The sequence below is a fragment of the Crotalus tigris genome, unplaced genomic scaffold (genome assembly GCF_016545835.1).
Source record: "Crotalus tigris isolate CLP2741 ecotype Arizona unplaced genomic scaffold, ASM1654583v1 scf7180000019234.360953, whole genome shotgun sequence".
Taxonomy (NCBI): domain Eukaryota; kingdom Metazoa; phylum Chordata; class Lepidosauria; order Squamata; family Viperidae; genus Crotalus; species Crotalus tigris.
In genome coordinates, this window is record NW_024097448.1 from 113089 (window position 1) to 127224 (window position 14136).

The window sequence follows — 14136 nt, forward strand, 5'->3', positions numbered from 1 at the left end:
ACACAAAAGAAATCGTTGGCAGATGAGACGCCCTCGTTATGCTGAGAATTTAAATGCAGGCCGGGTCCTTGCTTTGAAACCCATTCCGAGCGTCACTCTGCGGGCAAAGGGAAGAAGCCGGAAAAATAAAATTATTATTTTGCAAACGCACCTCTTGGATGTGTGTATGTGTGTGTGTGTGTGTGTGTGTGTGTGTGTGTGTGTGTTTGTGTGTGTGTGTGCTGTGCTCAGGCACAGTAGTCCTCAACTTACAACAATTCATTTAGTGACTGTTCACAGTTACAACACAGTGGTGGGATTCAACCGGTTTGCACTTCGGCAGAACCGGTAGCTAATTTTTTGTTGCCCAGGCCCAGAATGGACTTCCACACAGAGAACCGGTTGATCACCTATTTGAATCCCACCACTGTTACAATAGTATTGAAACGATAACGACTAAGAGGATTAAAAGCCCAGAGACTGAAACATATGAAGAACAGTTGCAGGATTTGGGTTTGGCTAGTCCAGTGGTTCTCAACCTTTCTAATGCCGCGACACCATAATACAGTTCCCCATGTTGTGGTGACCCCCCAACCACTTATACATCACTGGGTGCCAGGGGCGTGGCCAAAGAAAAGGGGGGGAAATGACTGACAGCCTTGTTTGGCGACCCCCGTGAAATGGTCGTTCGACCCCAAATGGGGTCCCGACCCACAGGTTGAGAACCACTGGGCTAGTCTAAAGAAAAGAAGGACGGTGTGGGGGGTGGTGGTGGTGGATGATCGTAGTCTTCCAGTATTTGAGAGGCTGGGGATCAATTTCTTTCCCAAAGCACCAGAAGGCAAGACAAAAAACCAACAACAATGGATGGAAACTAATCAAGGAGAAAAGCAACCTGGAATTAAAGAGAAACTTCCTAACAGTGAGGACAATTAGCCGGTGGAACAGCCTGCCTCCAGAAATTGTGGGTGCTTCATCGCTGGAGGCTTTTAAGAAAAGACAGGACACTAATGTTAAATTGTACAAAAATAATTATGAGATTATTAAACGAATGGTTGCTGGCAGATTGCACACTAACCCTGCGCTCACATCGTAAAGACAGGCTTTAAATTGAGAAGAGGAAGAAGGAGAAGGAAAAGGAGAAGGGGAAGGGGAAGGGGAAGGGGAAGAAGAGGAGAAGGAGAAAGGAGGAGAATGGGAAAAGGAAGGGGAAGATAAGGAGAGACAGGAGGAGAAAGAGGGAGAAGGGGAAGGGGGAAAGGAAGGGGAAGAGGAGAGAAGGAGGAGAAGGAGAAGGAGAAAGGAGGAGAAGGGGAAGGGGAAGGGGAAAAAGAGGAGAGGAGGAGGAGGAGGAGAAGAGGAAGGAGGAGGAGGAGGGGGGAATGGAAGAAGGAAGGAAGGAAGAAAGAAAGAAAGAAAGAAAGAAAGAAAGAAAGAAAGAAAGAAAGAAAGAAAGAAAGAAACTCTTCCTTGCTTATCCTACAGGTGCTTCTACAAGAGGTAACTGGACTTTCCTTGTTTTCCCTTGAAGACGTTTCGCTTCTCATCCACGAAGCTTCCTCAGTTCCTGAAGAGCGTAGAGAACTGGAGATGCTCCTTGGAGGAGAAGGGAAACGTCTTCAAGGGAAAAACAAAGAAAGCCCAGCTGCCTTTTATAAAAAACCAAAAAGCACCTTTGGGAAAAACCCCGACAGGATGACTGAGAACCTCCATAGAGAACGTTCCCTGCTTATTGCATTTTAATTCTCTCTTTTTTCTCTCTCTCTCTTCCCCTCTCCGCCAGACTCCCTCTCCGCAAACTGGCCCAGCTGGGATGCAGCATCCGCTCCAGGAAAAGTCGCCATCCACCAGCTGAGGCGACAGTGCTTGGGACGGTGCCCTGCATCGGGGTCCATCGGGGAGGGACACCCCGCAGCTTCGTCATGGCAACAGCCGAAACCAAAGACTTCCCCGCTGGGCCTGTCCAGCCACAAAACCAGTATGGGCACTCAGTCACATGCATCTGATTGTAAGTGGCAGTGATGGGGACCCAGCGAACACATCATATCCATCCCCCCGGGTGGGTTTAAGCTTGAGTAGGGGGTGGGGACCGCCCAGTTGTTAGATTCTGCTGCTAGGAGCCATCCTGGCTTATTTCTGTCAAAGCCACGAGGACGGACTTGGAATCAGGGTCTGAATTTACATCCACGCAACACCCAGGCGGAATGAGGGTGGATCCATGGAGATCTGGGTTCTTTCTTTCTTTCTTTCTTTCTTTCTTTCTTTCTTTCTTTCTTTCTTTCTTTCTTTCTTCCCTTTCCTTCCCTTCCCTTCCTTTCCTTTCCTTTCCTTTCCTTCTCTTTCCTTCCCTTCCCTTTCCTTCCCTTCCCTTTCCTTTCCTTTCCTCTCCTTTCCTTTCCTTTCCTTTCCTTCCCTTTTTCCTGCAAAGGAAGATTGGCACCTGGTTTTCATCCACACAGGCCTTTTGCATAATGGGAGTCCTGCATTCCTTCGGAGTGACATGTCATCCTATCCCAAGAATTAAGGAAGACATGGGCGAAGAAATAAAGGACAGCTGAAGGGAAGCCATCATCAATTTAATGAAATCCAAGCTGAATGAAAATTAAGAGAGTGAAATGCAATTGATGGGTTATATTCCTCAATAACTTTCCTTCCTTCCTTTCTTTCTTTCTTCCTTCCTTCCTTCCTCCCTCCCTCTTTAAATCCAATTTGACTTCTCTGCTGAATATAGATATTCCTCAACTTACAACATTACAACCAGGTTACTAGCTTAACAACTGCAGTGATTCAATTAGCAAATGTGGCAAGGCTTTAAAACGGGGCAAAACTCACTTTAAAAAAAAATATCTCGCTTAGCAATGAACAATTCTCGTTGTAAGTCAAGGACTACCTGCTTCTGGTGAAGCTCTTTTGGTTCTGGTTCAATTCTCCTCGTGATCCAGCATACAAAACTAAAGACAAAGAGATGACCCCCAGCCACCATGCCAAAATATAAAATAATTGATGTGAGGCCCCTTGAATTTCTTTAATCGTTTATTTTTAGCTTGCTGAGACATCTTGGGGTGTCTGTCTGTGTGTGTGTTTTGTTTTTTTGTATAGATTTTATTATTTTTTATAGGGTTAGGAATAAGGTGGGGTCGAGGTTGGGGTTAGGATTTAGGTTAAGGTTAGAATTAGAGTTAGGATTGGGGTTTTTGCAAATAACATTCTCAATATTTAGCAAACAGCATAATGTCTGGGTTCATGCGTTTAACAAACAATAATAGATAATAGTTAATTATCATAAACAATATGTTAATTCATCACTCCATAGCCTTCTTCTTGCTAATATATATTCCAAATTACATATCACGTTCCTTTCTCTCTGACTCAGTTTTTCTAGCCATTGATAGAAATTATCCCATGTTCTAAAATACACCGAGTCTTCTTTCTCTTTTATCTTTAAAGTCCATCTATCCATTTCTGCACACTCTAGAATTTTCTTAATCAGCACTTCTTCAGCTGGCAAGTTTTCATTTTTCCAATGTTGGGCAAATACAATTCTTGCTGCCGTTAGGACGTGTAGTGTTAAATAGCTGCAATCTTTCTCATAATTAGCTCCTATTATTCCTCACAAAAATAATTCTGATTTAAAGCCTATTTTTTAGTCATTTTCTCCAACCATTAATGTATTTTGACCCAAAATCTTTTTGCTTTAGGGCATGCCCACTAGGTGTGACAATAAGTACCTGGTCTTTGTTTCCGTGTGTGTGTTTTTGTGTGAGCGCATAGGCAGATATCTGCGCGGCCTTTGTAAAGTTGCAAGGAGGTAGTATCACACGAGGAAGCGGCAGGAATCAAATAAATTGAGCGTGCACATTAAGCCCGCATGCGGCACCTGCTTGTCACATTACAACGGATTTGATTTAGAGATATAAGCCGGATGTCAGTCTACTGCATATATCTCCGAGTTGATGAAATGTTACTAAGAGGCTTCCAACACCGTCTCTACCTCGAGATCGGAGGCTGCGTGTGACTGTGTGAGAGGAGGCATGATGTAAAAGTAAGCTTTAGTCAGGCCTGGGGCAGTTTGGGCTAGAGGTTCAGGTATCAGGTTAGAAATGGGAGGTTGGGGGTTCTAGTCCCACCTTAGGAATGAAAACCGGCTGGGTGATTTTGGGACAATCAACACGAGACTGGGAGTCCTAGTCCCCATGAAAGCCAGCTGAGTGACTTTGAGCCAATCAACAGGAGACTGGGAATTCTAGTCCCACCTTAGTCATGAAAGCCATCTGGATGACTTTGAGCCAATCACCAGGAGACTGGGAGTTCTAGTCCCACCGTAGTCATGAAAACCAGCTGGTGACTTTGGGCCAGTCACCAGGAGACTGGGAATTCTAGTCCCACCTTAGTCATGAAAGCCAGCTGGGTGACTTTGGGCCAGTCACCAGGAGATTGGGAATTCTAGTCCCACCTTAGTCATGAAAGCCAGCTGGGTGACTTTGGGCCAATCACCAGGAGACTGGGAGTTCTAGTCCCACCTTAGTCATGAAAGCCAGCTGGGTGACTTTGGGCCAATCACCAGGAGACTGGGAGTTCTAGTCCCACCTTAGTCATGAAAGCCAGCTGGGTGACTTTGGGCCAATCACCAGGAGACAGGGAATTCTAGTCCCAACGTAGTCATGAAAGCCAGCTGGGTGACTTTGAGCCAATCACCAGGAGACTGGGAGTTCTATTCTCACCTTAGTCATGAAAGCCAGCTGGGTGACTTTGGGCCAGTCACCAGGAGACTCGGAGTGCTAGTCCCCACGAAAGTAAGCTCAGTGACATTGAGACAATCACCAGGAGACTGTGAGTTCTAGTCCTGCCTTGGAAACGAAAACCATCTGGGTGATTTTAGGCTAGTCTTTCTCTCAGCCCAATCTACCTCAGAGTTCTCCTGGTAGAAAAAATAGGAGGCGGAAGAAGGTAGTTATGACAAAGCGACAGGACTGTTTTTCAGACAACCGTCGCAGCAAGCCCATGGGTCACGTGATCAAAATTCAGACCCTTGGCAACTGACTCGTATTTATGACGGTTTTCAGTGTCCTGGGGAGGGGTCACGTGATCCCCTTTTGCCACTTTCTGACAAGCAATGGGGGAAGCCAGATTCACTTAACAACTGTGTTACTAACTTAACAACTGTGGTGATTTGCTTAATAACCGTGGCAAGAAAAGTTGTAAAACAGGGCAAAAATCACTTAACAATTGCCTCACTAAGCAACAGAAATTTTGGGCTCCATTGTGGTCGTACGTCGAGGACTACCTGTACTCCAGGTCATATATTCCGAATTCCTCCAGCCTGTCCTTAGAAGACCTGTCCTCAAGAGCCGGCATCATCTTAATAATAATAATAATAATAATAATAATAATAATAATAATAATAATAATAATAATAAGCACCACTTGAACACCATTGGCATTGACAAATTCGCTATTAGTCACTTGCAAAAGGCGGCCTTACTAGGAACTGCTTCCATCCTGCAACGATACCTGTAATACCATCAAACATCCACATCTGCCTATCCCAGATCCTGGGTAAGGACTCGATAGGTAGACAAAATGCCAAATCCAGTCTGAACATCTGGCTGACTGTGCGATGATCGATAATAATAATAATAATAATAAAGTTGGAAGGGACCTTGGAGGTCATCTAGTCCAACCCTCTGCTCAGTCAGGAAACCCTATATCATTTTGGACAAATGGCTGTCTAGTCTCTTCTTGAAAACTTCACCTTCGCCCCTCTCCTTACCTCTCAGGCTTCTGCAGACCCTCCCTCTCGTTTCCTGAGAGGAGGCAGCCCCCTTCTCAAAGACCCTTGTAGCTTCTGCCCAAATCATGAAGTTTAACCATGATGAATCCCTCGTAGGGGGAGCCTAGGTGGAGGAGTGGGGTGGAGAACAGAAGGGGAGGACGGAGATCTGAGCGCAGCTCCGCATGAAATATTCAGCGATATGCTGCATCCTTCATGATTTGCGTCTCGAAGGCAAGAGGGTTTTGAGAGAAGATGCAAAATTCTATCTGAATTAGAAAGTGTACATAAAAAGTGAAACTTTAAAAGAAGAGGTAGGAGCTTTAGATGGGTGCAGAGGAGGCATAAAAGATGAGCAAGTGAAGATGAGCAAGTTACAAAGATATCTATCTATCTATCTATCTATCTATCTATCTATCTATCTATCTATCTATCTATCTATCTATCTATCTATCTATAGCTATCTAGCTCTCTGTATCTCCAGCTATCTATTCTACCAGTCTGTCATCTGCCTATCATCTATCTATCTACCTACCTGTCTATCTGTCTGTCTATTATCTGTCATCTATCTATCATCTGTCTGTATCTATCTATAGTATCATCTATCTAAATCTATCTATCTATCTATCTATCTATCTATCTATCTATCTATCTATCTATCTATCATCTGTATCTATCTAGTAATCTATCTAGATCCAACACTGGAAGTTTTTAAGAAGAAACTGGACAGCCATTTGTCCGAAATGGTATAGGGTTACCTGCCTGAGCAGGAGGTCAGACTTGATGACCTCCAAGGTCCCTTACAACTTTATTATTATTATTATTATTATTATTATTATTATTATTATTATTAATATTAATATTATGTATCAATCATTATCTATCATCTGTATCTTATAGTATCTATCTAAATCTATCATCCATCTATCTATCTATCTATCTATCTATCTATCTATCTATCTATCTATCTATCTATCCATCTATCTTCACACAAAAAGAAACTATAGCCCAACATACCAAAAAAATCACTGCAAAAGACATACTAGGAACAAAAATTAAAATAAGCAAGAAAATGGTAAGGGAACACCTATCCAACCTTGACAAATATAAATCACTGGGACCTGACAGGCTACATCCCAGAGTTCTGAAAGAGCTGGCAGATGTTATCTCAGAATCGTTGCACCACATCTTTCATAAATCCTGGAGCACCGGGGAAGTATCAGAGGACTGGAAAAGAGCTGATGTGGTCCCCATCTTTAAGAAAGGGAGGGGGAAAACGGATCCAGGAAACTACGTACCAATCAGTTTAACATCAATACCTGGGAAGATCCTAGAAAAGATCATCAAAAAACAAATCTGCAAACAACTAGAAGCAAACCAAGTCATAACTAGTAGCCAGCATGGGTTTGTTAAAAACAGATCATGCCAAACCAATCTCATCTCATTTTCGATAAAGTGACTAAACTAGTAGACCAGCAAAACACAGTGGACGTAATATACTTAAGATTTCAGTAAGGTATTTGACAAGGTAGACCACAACCTATTCCTTGATAAACTAGGAAAAGGTTGCCTACCCCAGGGCTTTTCAACCTTTTCACCCACTGTACCACTTTTAGGATACGGCAACATCCGAGTACCACCAGTCGCCTAGCAAGGGGTCAAAAACATGATGACCCCCCCCAGAAAGGAAAAAAATGATAAAAGTACAGGTAGTCCTCGACTTACAACAGTTTGCTTAGTGACCGTTTGAAGTTACAATGGCACTGAAAAAAGTGCCTCCTAAGCCACAGCCAAGCAAGACACCTGCCTGCCCACCCGGTGGCGCTCTTCCTCCTGACAGAGGTTTTCAAGGAAGGAAGGAAGGAAGGAAGGAAGGAAGGAAAGGAGGGAGGGAGGGAGGGAGGGAGGGAGGGAGGGAGGAAGGAAGGAAGGAAGGAAGGAAGGAAGGAAGGAAGGAAGGAAGGAAGGAAGGAAGGAAGGAAGGAAGGAAGGAAGGAAGGAAGGAAGGAAGGGGAATTCTGGAAGCTGAAGTTCACATTTTAAAGCTGCTAAGATTGAGAAGCCCTGCTCTATAGCATCCAATAATTGCAAGGCTTCAAAAATTATGTGGGAAAAGTGGATTGGAATACATGACGAATTAGTCGTCGCTAAAATTTTCTTAAAAGCAGCCTTGCCTTTACCCAGAATGCTCTTTGCACCAGCCCTGGCGATGGTAGGGATGGAAGGGGCTACTTTGAAGAGTTTGTTCTGTAATCTCACACACTCCATAGTATCTTTTGGGAATTAAATGGGATTGCCCAGAATTGATACGGTGAGAGATAACTGGAAATTGCCAGGCACTTCAGCTAGCTGAGGGTGTTGCACGCAGTAAAGGGGAACTCAATTTTCCACCGTTCCTAATCCTCGGTCTAAAGCAATTGCTTCCTCCGGGGTTGTGAATTGATCAAGCGACTTAGTGCCTTCTCGGTTTGTGTTGGCACGCACAACCAATGAATCTGAATTTGGTCCAAGTCATCATTACACGTGCATGGTTTTGCAAGTGTACGGGTAGTCACTTAACGGTGACAGTTGAGTCCAAAAATGTCTGTCGCTAAGCAACGCAGCTGTTACGTTCATTTTGCTGCATTTTACCCCACTTTCTTGCCCAAGTTGTTAAAGGAATCGCGGCAGTTGTTAAGTGAGTAACACAGTTGTTGAGCAAATTTGGCTTCATCGTTGCCTTGGCTTGTCAGAAAGTCACAAAAGGGGGACCACGTGACCTTGGGACGCTGCGACCGTCATAAATGTGAGTCAGTTGCCAAGCATCTGAATTTTGATCACGTGACTCTGGGGGATGCTGCAAATGGCCGTAAGGGTGAAAAACGGTCTTAAGTCACTTTTTTCAGTGCCGTTGTAACTTTGGTCACTAAATGAACTGTTGTAAACAGAGGATTATCTATAGCTCACTGACATGTAATCTGTTTTTTTTTTTCCTTTAAACGTTGGGAGTTTAAGGAGGAGGGAATCTTGAGGAATCTTGCCACCACAAGTGTTTTACATTTGGTATAGGCCAGGGGTGGGCAACCTTGGCTCTTTTATGACGCGTGGACTTCAACTCCCAGAATTCCTGAGCCAGCATGGCTCAGCTTGGAAACCTCTCCCTTTCCCCTCAGCATGGCTGGCTCAGGAATTCTGGGAGTTGAAGTCCCCGAGTCATAAAAGAGCCAAGATTGCCTACCCCTGCTATAGGTAGCCCTCACGTTACGACCATTGGTTCAGCAACTATGACAATCACAATCGAATGAAGGGACGTATAACCGATTCTCACACTTCCTACTGTTGCAGCATCCCTGTGTCACGTTATCAAAATTCAGGCATGTATTTATGACAGTTGCAGCCTCCCGGGTCATGTGATCCCCATTTGTGATCTTCCCAGCCAGAAGGAAAGAGGAGGAGGAGGAGGAGGAGGAGGAGGAGGAGGAGGAGGAGGAAGAAGAACAGCAAGTGGGGAGGATTCAGTTACAGAGGTGATGCGTCCACCTTTTTTGTTAGTTGCGAAGTCGTGTCCGACCCATCGTGACCCCACGGACCACGTTCCTCCAGGCCTTCCCGTCCTCTACCATCTTCTGGAGTCCATTTAAGCTCACGCCTATTGCTTCAGGGACTCCATCCAGCCACCTCCTTCTCTGCCGTCCCCTTCTTCTATTGCCCTCCATCTTTCCCAGCATGAGGCTCTTCTCCAGTGAGTCCTTCCTTCTCATTAGGTGGCCAAAGTACTTGAGTTTCAACTTCAGGATCTGGCCTTCTAAAGAGCAGTCCAAGTTGATCTCCTCTAGGACAGACCAGTTTGATGGCCTTGCAGTCCAAGGGACTCACAGGAGTCTTCTCCAGCACCACAGTTCAAAGGCCTCCATTCTTTGGCGCTCAGCCTTTCTTATGGTCCAGCCCAGATTGGGGGCAGATTGTTATGAAGAAAATTTAGGAGACAGAAAAATAGGATTGGAAGGGACCTTGGAGGTCTTCTAGTCCAACCCACTGCCCCAATTATGGGCTCAATTGAGGTCCTAAGTCAAGGACTATCTGTATGTTTGAGGCTTCCAACACAGTCTCTACGTCAAAGATTGGAGCCTGCATATAACACTGTGAACAGGCAGGGTGTAAAACTGGGCTTTAGAGAGGAGTCAGTTTGGGCACTACACTAGAAAACGGGAGACTGGGAGTTCTAGTTCCACCTTAGGAATGAAAGCCAGCTGGATGACTTTGGGCCAATCACCAGGAGACTATGAGTTGAAGTTGCGCCTTAGGAATGAAAGCCGGCTGGATGACTTTGGGCCAATCACTAGGAGACTGGGAGTTCTAGTTCCACCTTAGGAATGAAAACCAGCTGGATGACTTTGATCCAATCGGTGGGGGGCTGTGAGTTCTAGTCCCACTTTTGACACAAAAGCTGCCTGGGTCTGGCTTTGGGTCAATCACCAGGAAACTGGGAGTTCTAGTCCCTCCATAGACACAAAACCAACTGGGTGACTTTGGGCCAAACACCAAGAGTCTGGGAGTTCTAGTCCCACCTCAGACATGAAACCAACTGGGTGATTTTGATCCAATCGATGGGGGTCTGTGAGTTCTAGTCCCAGTTTTGACACAAAAGCTGCCTGTCTGACTTTGGGCCAATCACTAGGAAACTGGGAGCTCTAGTCCTGCCTTAGACACAAAACCAGCTGGGTGACTTTGTCCAATCAGCAGGAGACTGTGTCTTCTAATCCCGCCTTAGGGATAAAAGCTGGCTGGGTGATTTTGGTTCAGTCACCAGGAGACTGGGAATTCTAGTCCCACTTTAGGCATGAAAACCAACCAAGTGACTTTGGGCCAGACTCTCTCTCTCTCTCAGTTGAACCCACCTCACAGGGTTGTTATTTTGGACAAAAGAGGAGGAGAAAGATGTATTATTCACACTTTCCACCTTGAGTTACTTATAAGGTAATAAAGGCGGGATAAAAGTCTAATAAACAAAGAAATACATTTTGAGTCTCCTGCATATCTTAGTAAGCCAAGCAGGCTGCAGGGCAACGGGAGAGGATTATACAGGCAGTCCTCAACTTACAACCGTTTGTTTAGTGACTGTTAGAAGTTACAACAGCACTGAAAAAGGCGACTGATGAGCATTTTTCACACTTAGGATCCTCTTAGCATCCCCACACGGTCACGTGATCAAAATTTGGACACTTGGCAGCAGGCTCATATTTACGACGGTCGCAGCGTCCCCCGGGGTCACATGATCCCCTTTGGCGACCTTCTGATAAGCAAAGTCAATGGGGGAAGCCAGTTTCACTTAACGACGGTGTTACTGATTTAGCAACGCAGCGATTCACTTAACAACAGTGGCCAGAAAGGTCATAAAATGGGGCAATGTTCACTTGACAATTTTTTCATTTAACAACGTAAATGTGGGGCTCAATTTGTGGTCATAAATAACCCCCTCCCCCCATTCTAAAAACCTCCTGCCTTTTGTTGAATGAGAAAATATAGCTTTTATCCAAAAGGATGAAAACAGTAGGGGAAGAAAAAAAAAGCAGAATTTCTTAGCTCAAGTTGTTGGCTTAGGGGTTTTTTTTTTTCCTATTTTTGTTTTTCCTTCACCGAGAGGCTTTTTTTCTTTTTCTTTTCTTTCTGGGGGAAACAATTCTGCTCCTTCGCCCCAGAGCTTAAAGTTTCTCAAACAGGTTTTTTTTTTTTAATTTCTTCTGCAAGTCCTTTGAACAAGGACACCGGCTCTGGATTGGCAGCCATGCCGCAGCACCCCTGGAACCATAAACAACAGCTGGCAAGTACCAATTCTGAATATTTTATGTCTCGGGCTGGGAATCTCTCAACCCCGCTGGAGGATTCAGAAGAACAGACCCGGCCTCTTCGCCGAGTCGGGCGAAGAAAGTCTTTGTGGCAAGCCCTGATAATGCGACAATCCGTCCTTTAAGCCTCATCAGGTTTCAGAAGGTGACCGAAGAATAGAATAGAATAGAATAGAATAGAATAGAATAGAATAGAATAGAATAGAATAGAATAGAATAGAATAGAATAGAATCTTTACTGAGAATACAATAGAATAGAATAGAATAGAATCTTTATTGAGAATAGAATAGAATAGAATAGAAAATAGAATAGAATATAGAATAGAATAGAATAGAATAGAATAGAATCTTTATTGTGAACAGAACAGAATAGAATAGAATCTTTATTGAGAATATAGAATAGAATAGAATAGAATAGAATAGAATAGAATAGAATAGAATAGAATAGAATCTTTATTGAGAACAGAACAGAATAGAATAGAATCTTTATTGAGAATAGAATAGACTATAGAATGGAATAGAATAGAATCTTTATTGAGAACAGAACAGAACAGAATAGAATTTTTATTGAGAATAGAATAGAATATAGAATAGAATCTTTATTGAGAATAGAATAGAATATAGAATAGAATAGAATAGAATAGAATAGAATAGAATAGAATAGAATAGAATAGAAAATAGAAAATAGAAAATGGAATATTATATAGAATAGAATAGAATCTTTATTGAGAATAGAATAGAATAGAATCTTTATTGAGAATCGAATCAAATCGAATAGAATAAATAGAATAGAATAGAATCTTTATTGAGAATCAAATCAAATCGAATAGAATAGAATAGAATAGAATAGAATAGAATAGAATAGAATAGAATATTATGAGGAATTCTGAGAGTTGGTCCACAAGTCATAAAAGGGCCAAGTTTGAAGACCCCTGGACTAGCGGTTGCCTTGTAAGCAAGGTGGTGGTGAAAAGAGTTGCACCCAATTTTATAACCTATTTACAGCTATTCCTCAATTGCCCCCCCCCCCAAGTTTCAGTGTTAGGTGAGACATTTGTTAAGCAAATTTTGTCCCATTTTACGGCCTTTCTTGTCACAGTTGTGAACTGAATCACCAAAATTGATAAGTGAAGTGCACGGTTATTAAGTGAACCTGACTTCCCCACTGACTTTTCTTGCCAGAAGGTTGCCAAAGGGGGTCACGTGACCCCTGAAATACTACAACCGTCATAAATATGAGTCACTTGCCCAACGCCTGAATTTTGATCACGTGACCATGGAGATGCTTCAAGGTCATAACTGTGCAAAACAGTCAAAAGTCACCTTTTTTTCAGTGCCGTTGTAACTTTGAACTGTCACTAAACAAACTGTGGTAAGTCAAGGATTACATGTATAGTCCTCAAGTTATGACTGTATTTGAACTCTGGAATTAGGGTTGAGTGTCGGGCTGGTCATTAAGCAGCTCATCAGATGATCACTCCAATTTTCTGACATTTTTTGCAGTGGTCATTAAGCAAACACCTCAGTTGTTAAGTGAGCCCATTGCCCCCAATGGGTGCTTTTGCTGGAAACAGGAAGTAAACAATCCTTTCCCGCTGAAAATGTCATATATTGCAGTCGTGTGACTGTCGGCGAGTCGCTTGAAATACGAGTTCATTGCTCAATTCTGGGAATGCAAGACAGAAAGAGGTGAAGTATGAGAGAAAAGATGGAGAAAAAGAAAAGGAGGCGGGGCAAGGCAGGAAAGGGGAGGGGTAAGACAGAAAGGAGCGGGCCTGACACAAAAGAAGGCAGGGCAAGAGAAAACGGGAGGGGCAAGACAGGGAAAAGGCAGGAGAATGACAGAACAGGTGGTGAGTCCAAAGAGGAAAAAGAGGCGGAGCAAGATAGAAAAGGGGAGGGTTAAGTCAAAAAGTGGCGGGTCTGGCATAAAAAGAGGTGGGGCAAGAGAGAAAAGTAGTGGAGCGGGATAGAAAAGGGGAGGGGCAAGTCAAAGAAAAGGTAAGAGAATGACAGAGCAGGTGGTGAGTCAAAAGAGGAAAAAGCAGGCGGAGCAAGACAGAAAAGGGGAGGGGTAAGACAGAAAGAGGTGAGCCCGGCATGAAGGAGGCGGGGCAAGAGAGAAAAACAGTAGAGCCAGACTGGAAGGGGCGGGGTATGAAGCAGCCCCATCCCTCAGCTCTGCCATATCTGGATGCTGTCTCTCTTTCCTTTTCCCTGGAAGTGGCTGAATGTATGAATACGTCTCTTGGGGGGACCTCTCCATCCAGGAGCTGGCCTTTTGAGCCATGGGGATGGGGGAGACCAAGAGGCAGGGGCCCCTTCCAACTGGCCCTTCCTGCAGCAGTGCAGAGAAGAGCAACAAAAATGATTAGGGGGATGAAGGCTAAACCGTACGAAGAACGGTTGCAGGAATTGGGTATGTCTAGTTTAATGAAGAGAAGGAGCAGCGGCAACATAACAGTCTTCCAATATTTGAGGGGCTCCTATGTGGGAAGTCAGCCCCCCAGAGAAGGAAATATTAAAAGGGCAGAATATTATATTTCCTCAAAGGATCTTAAA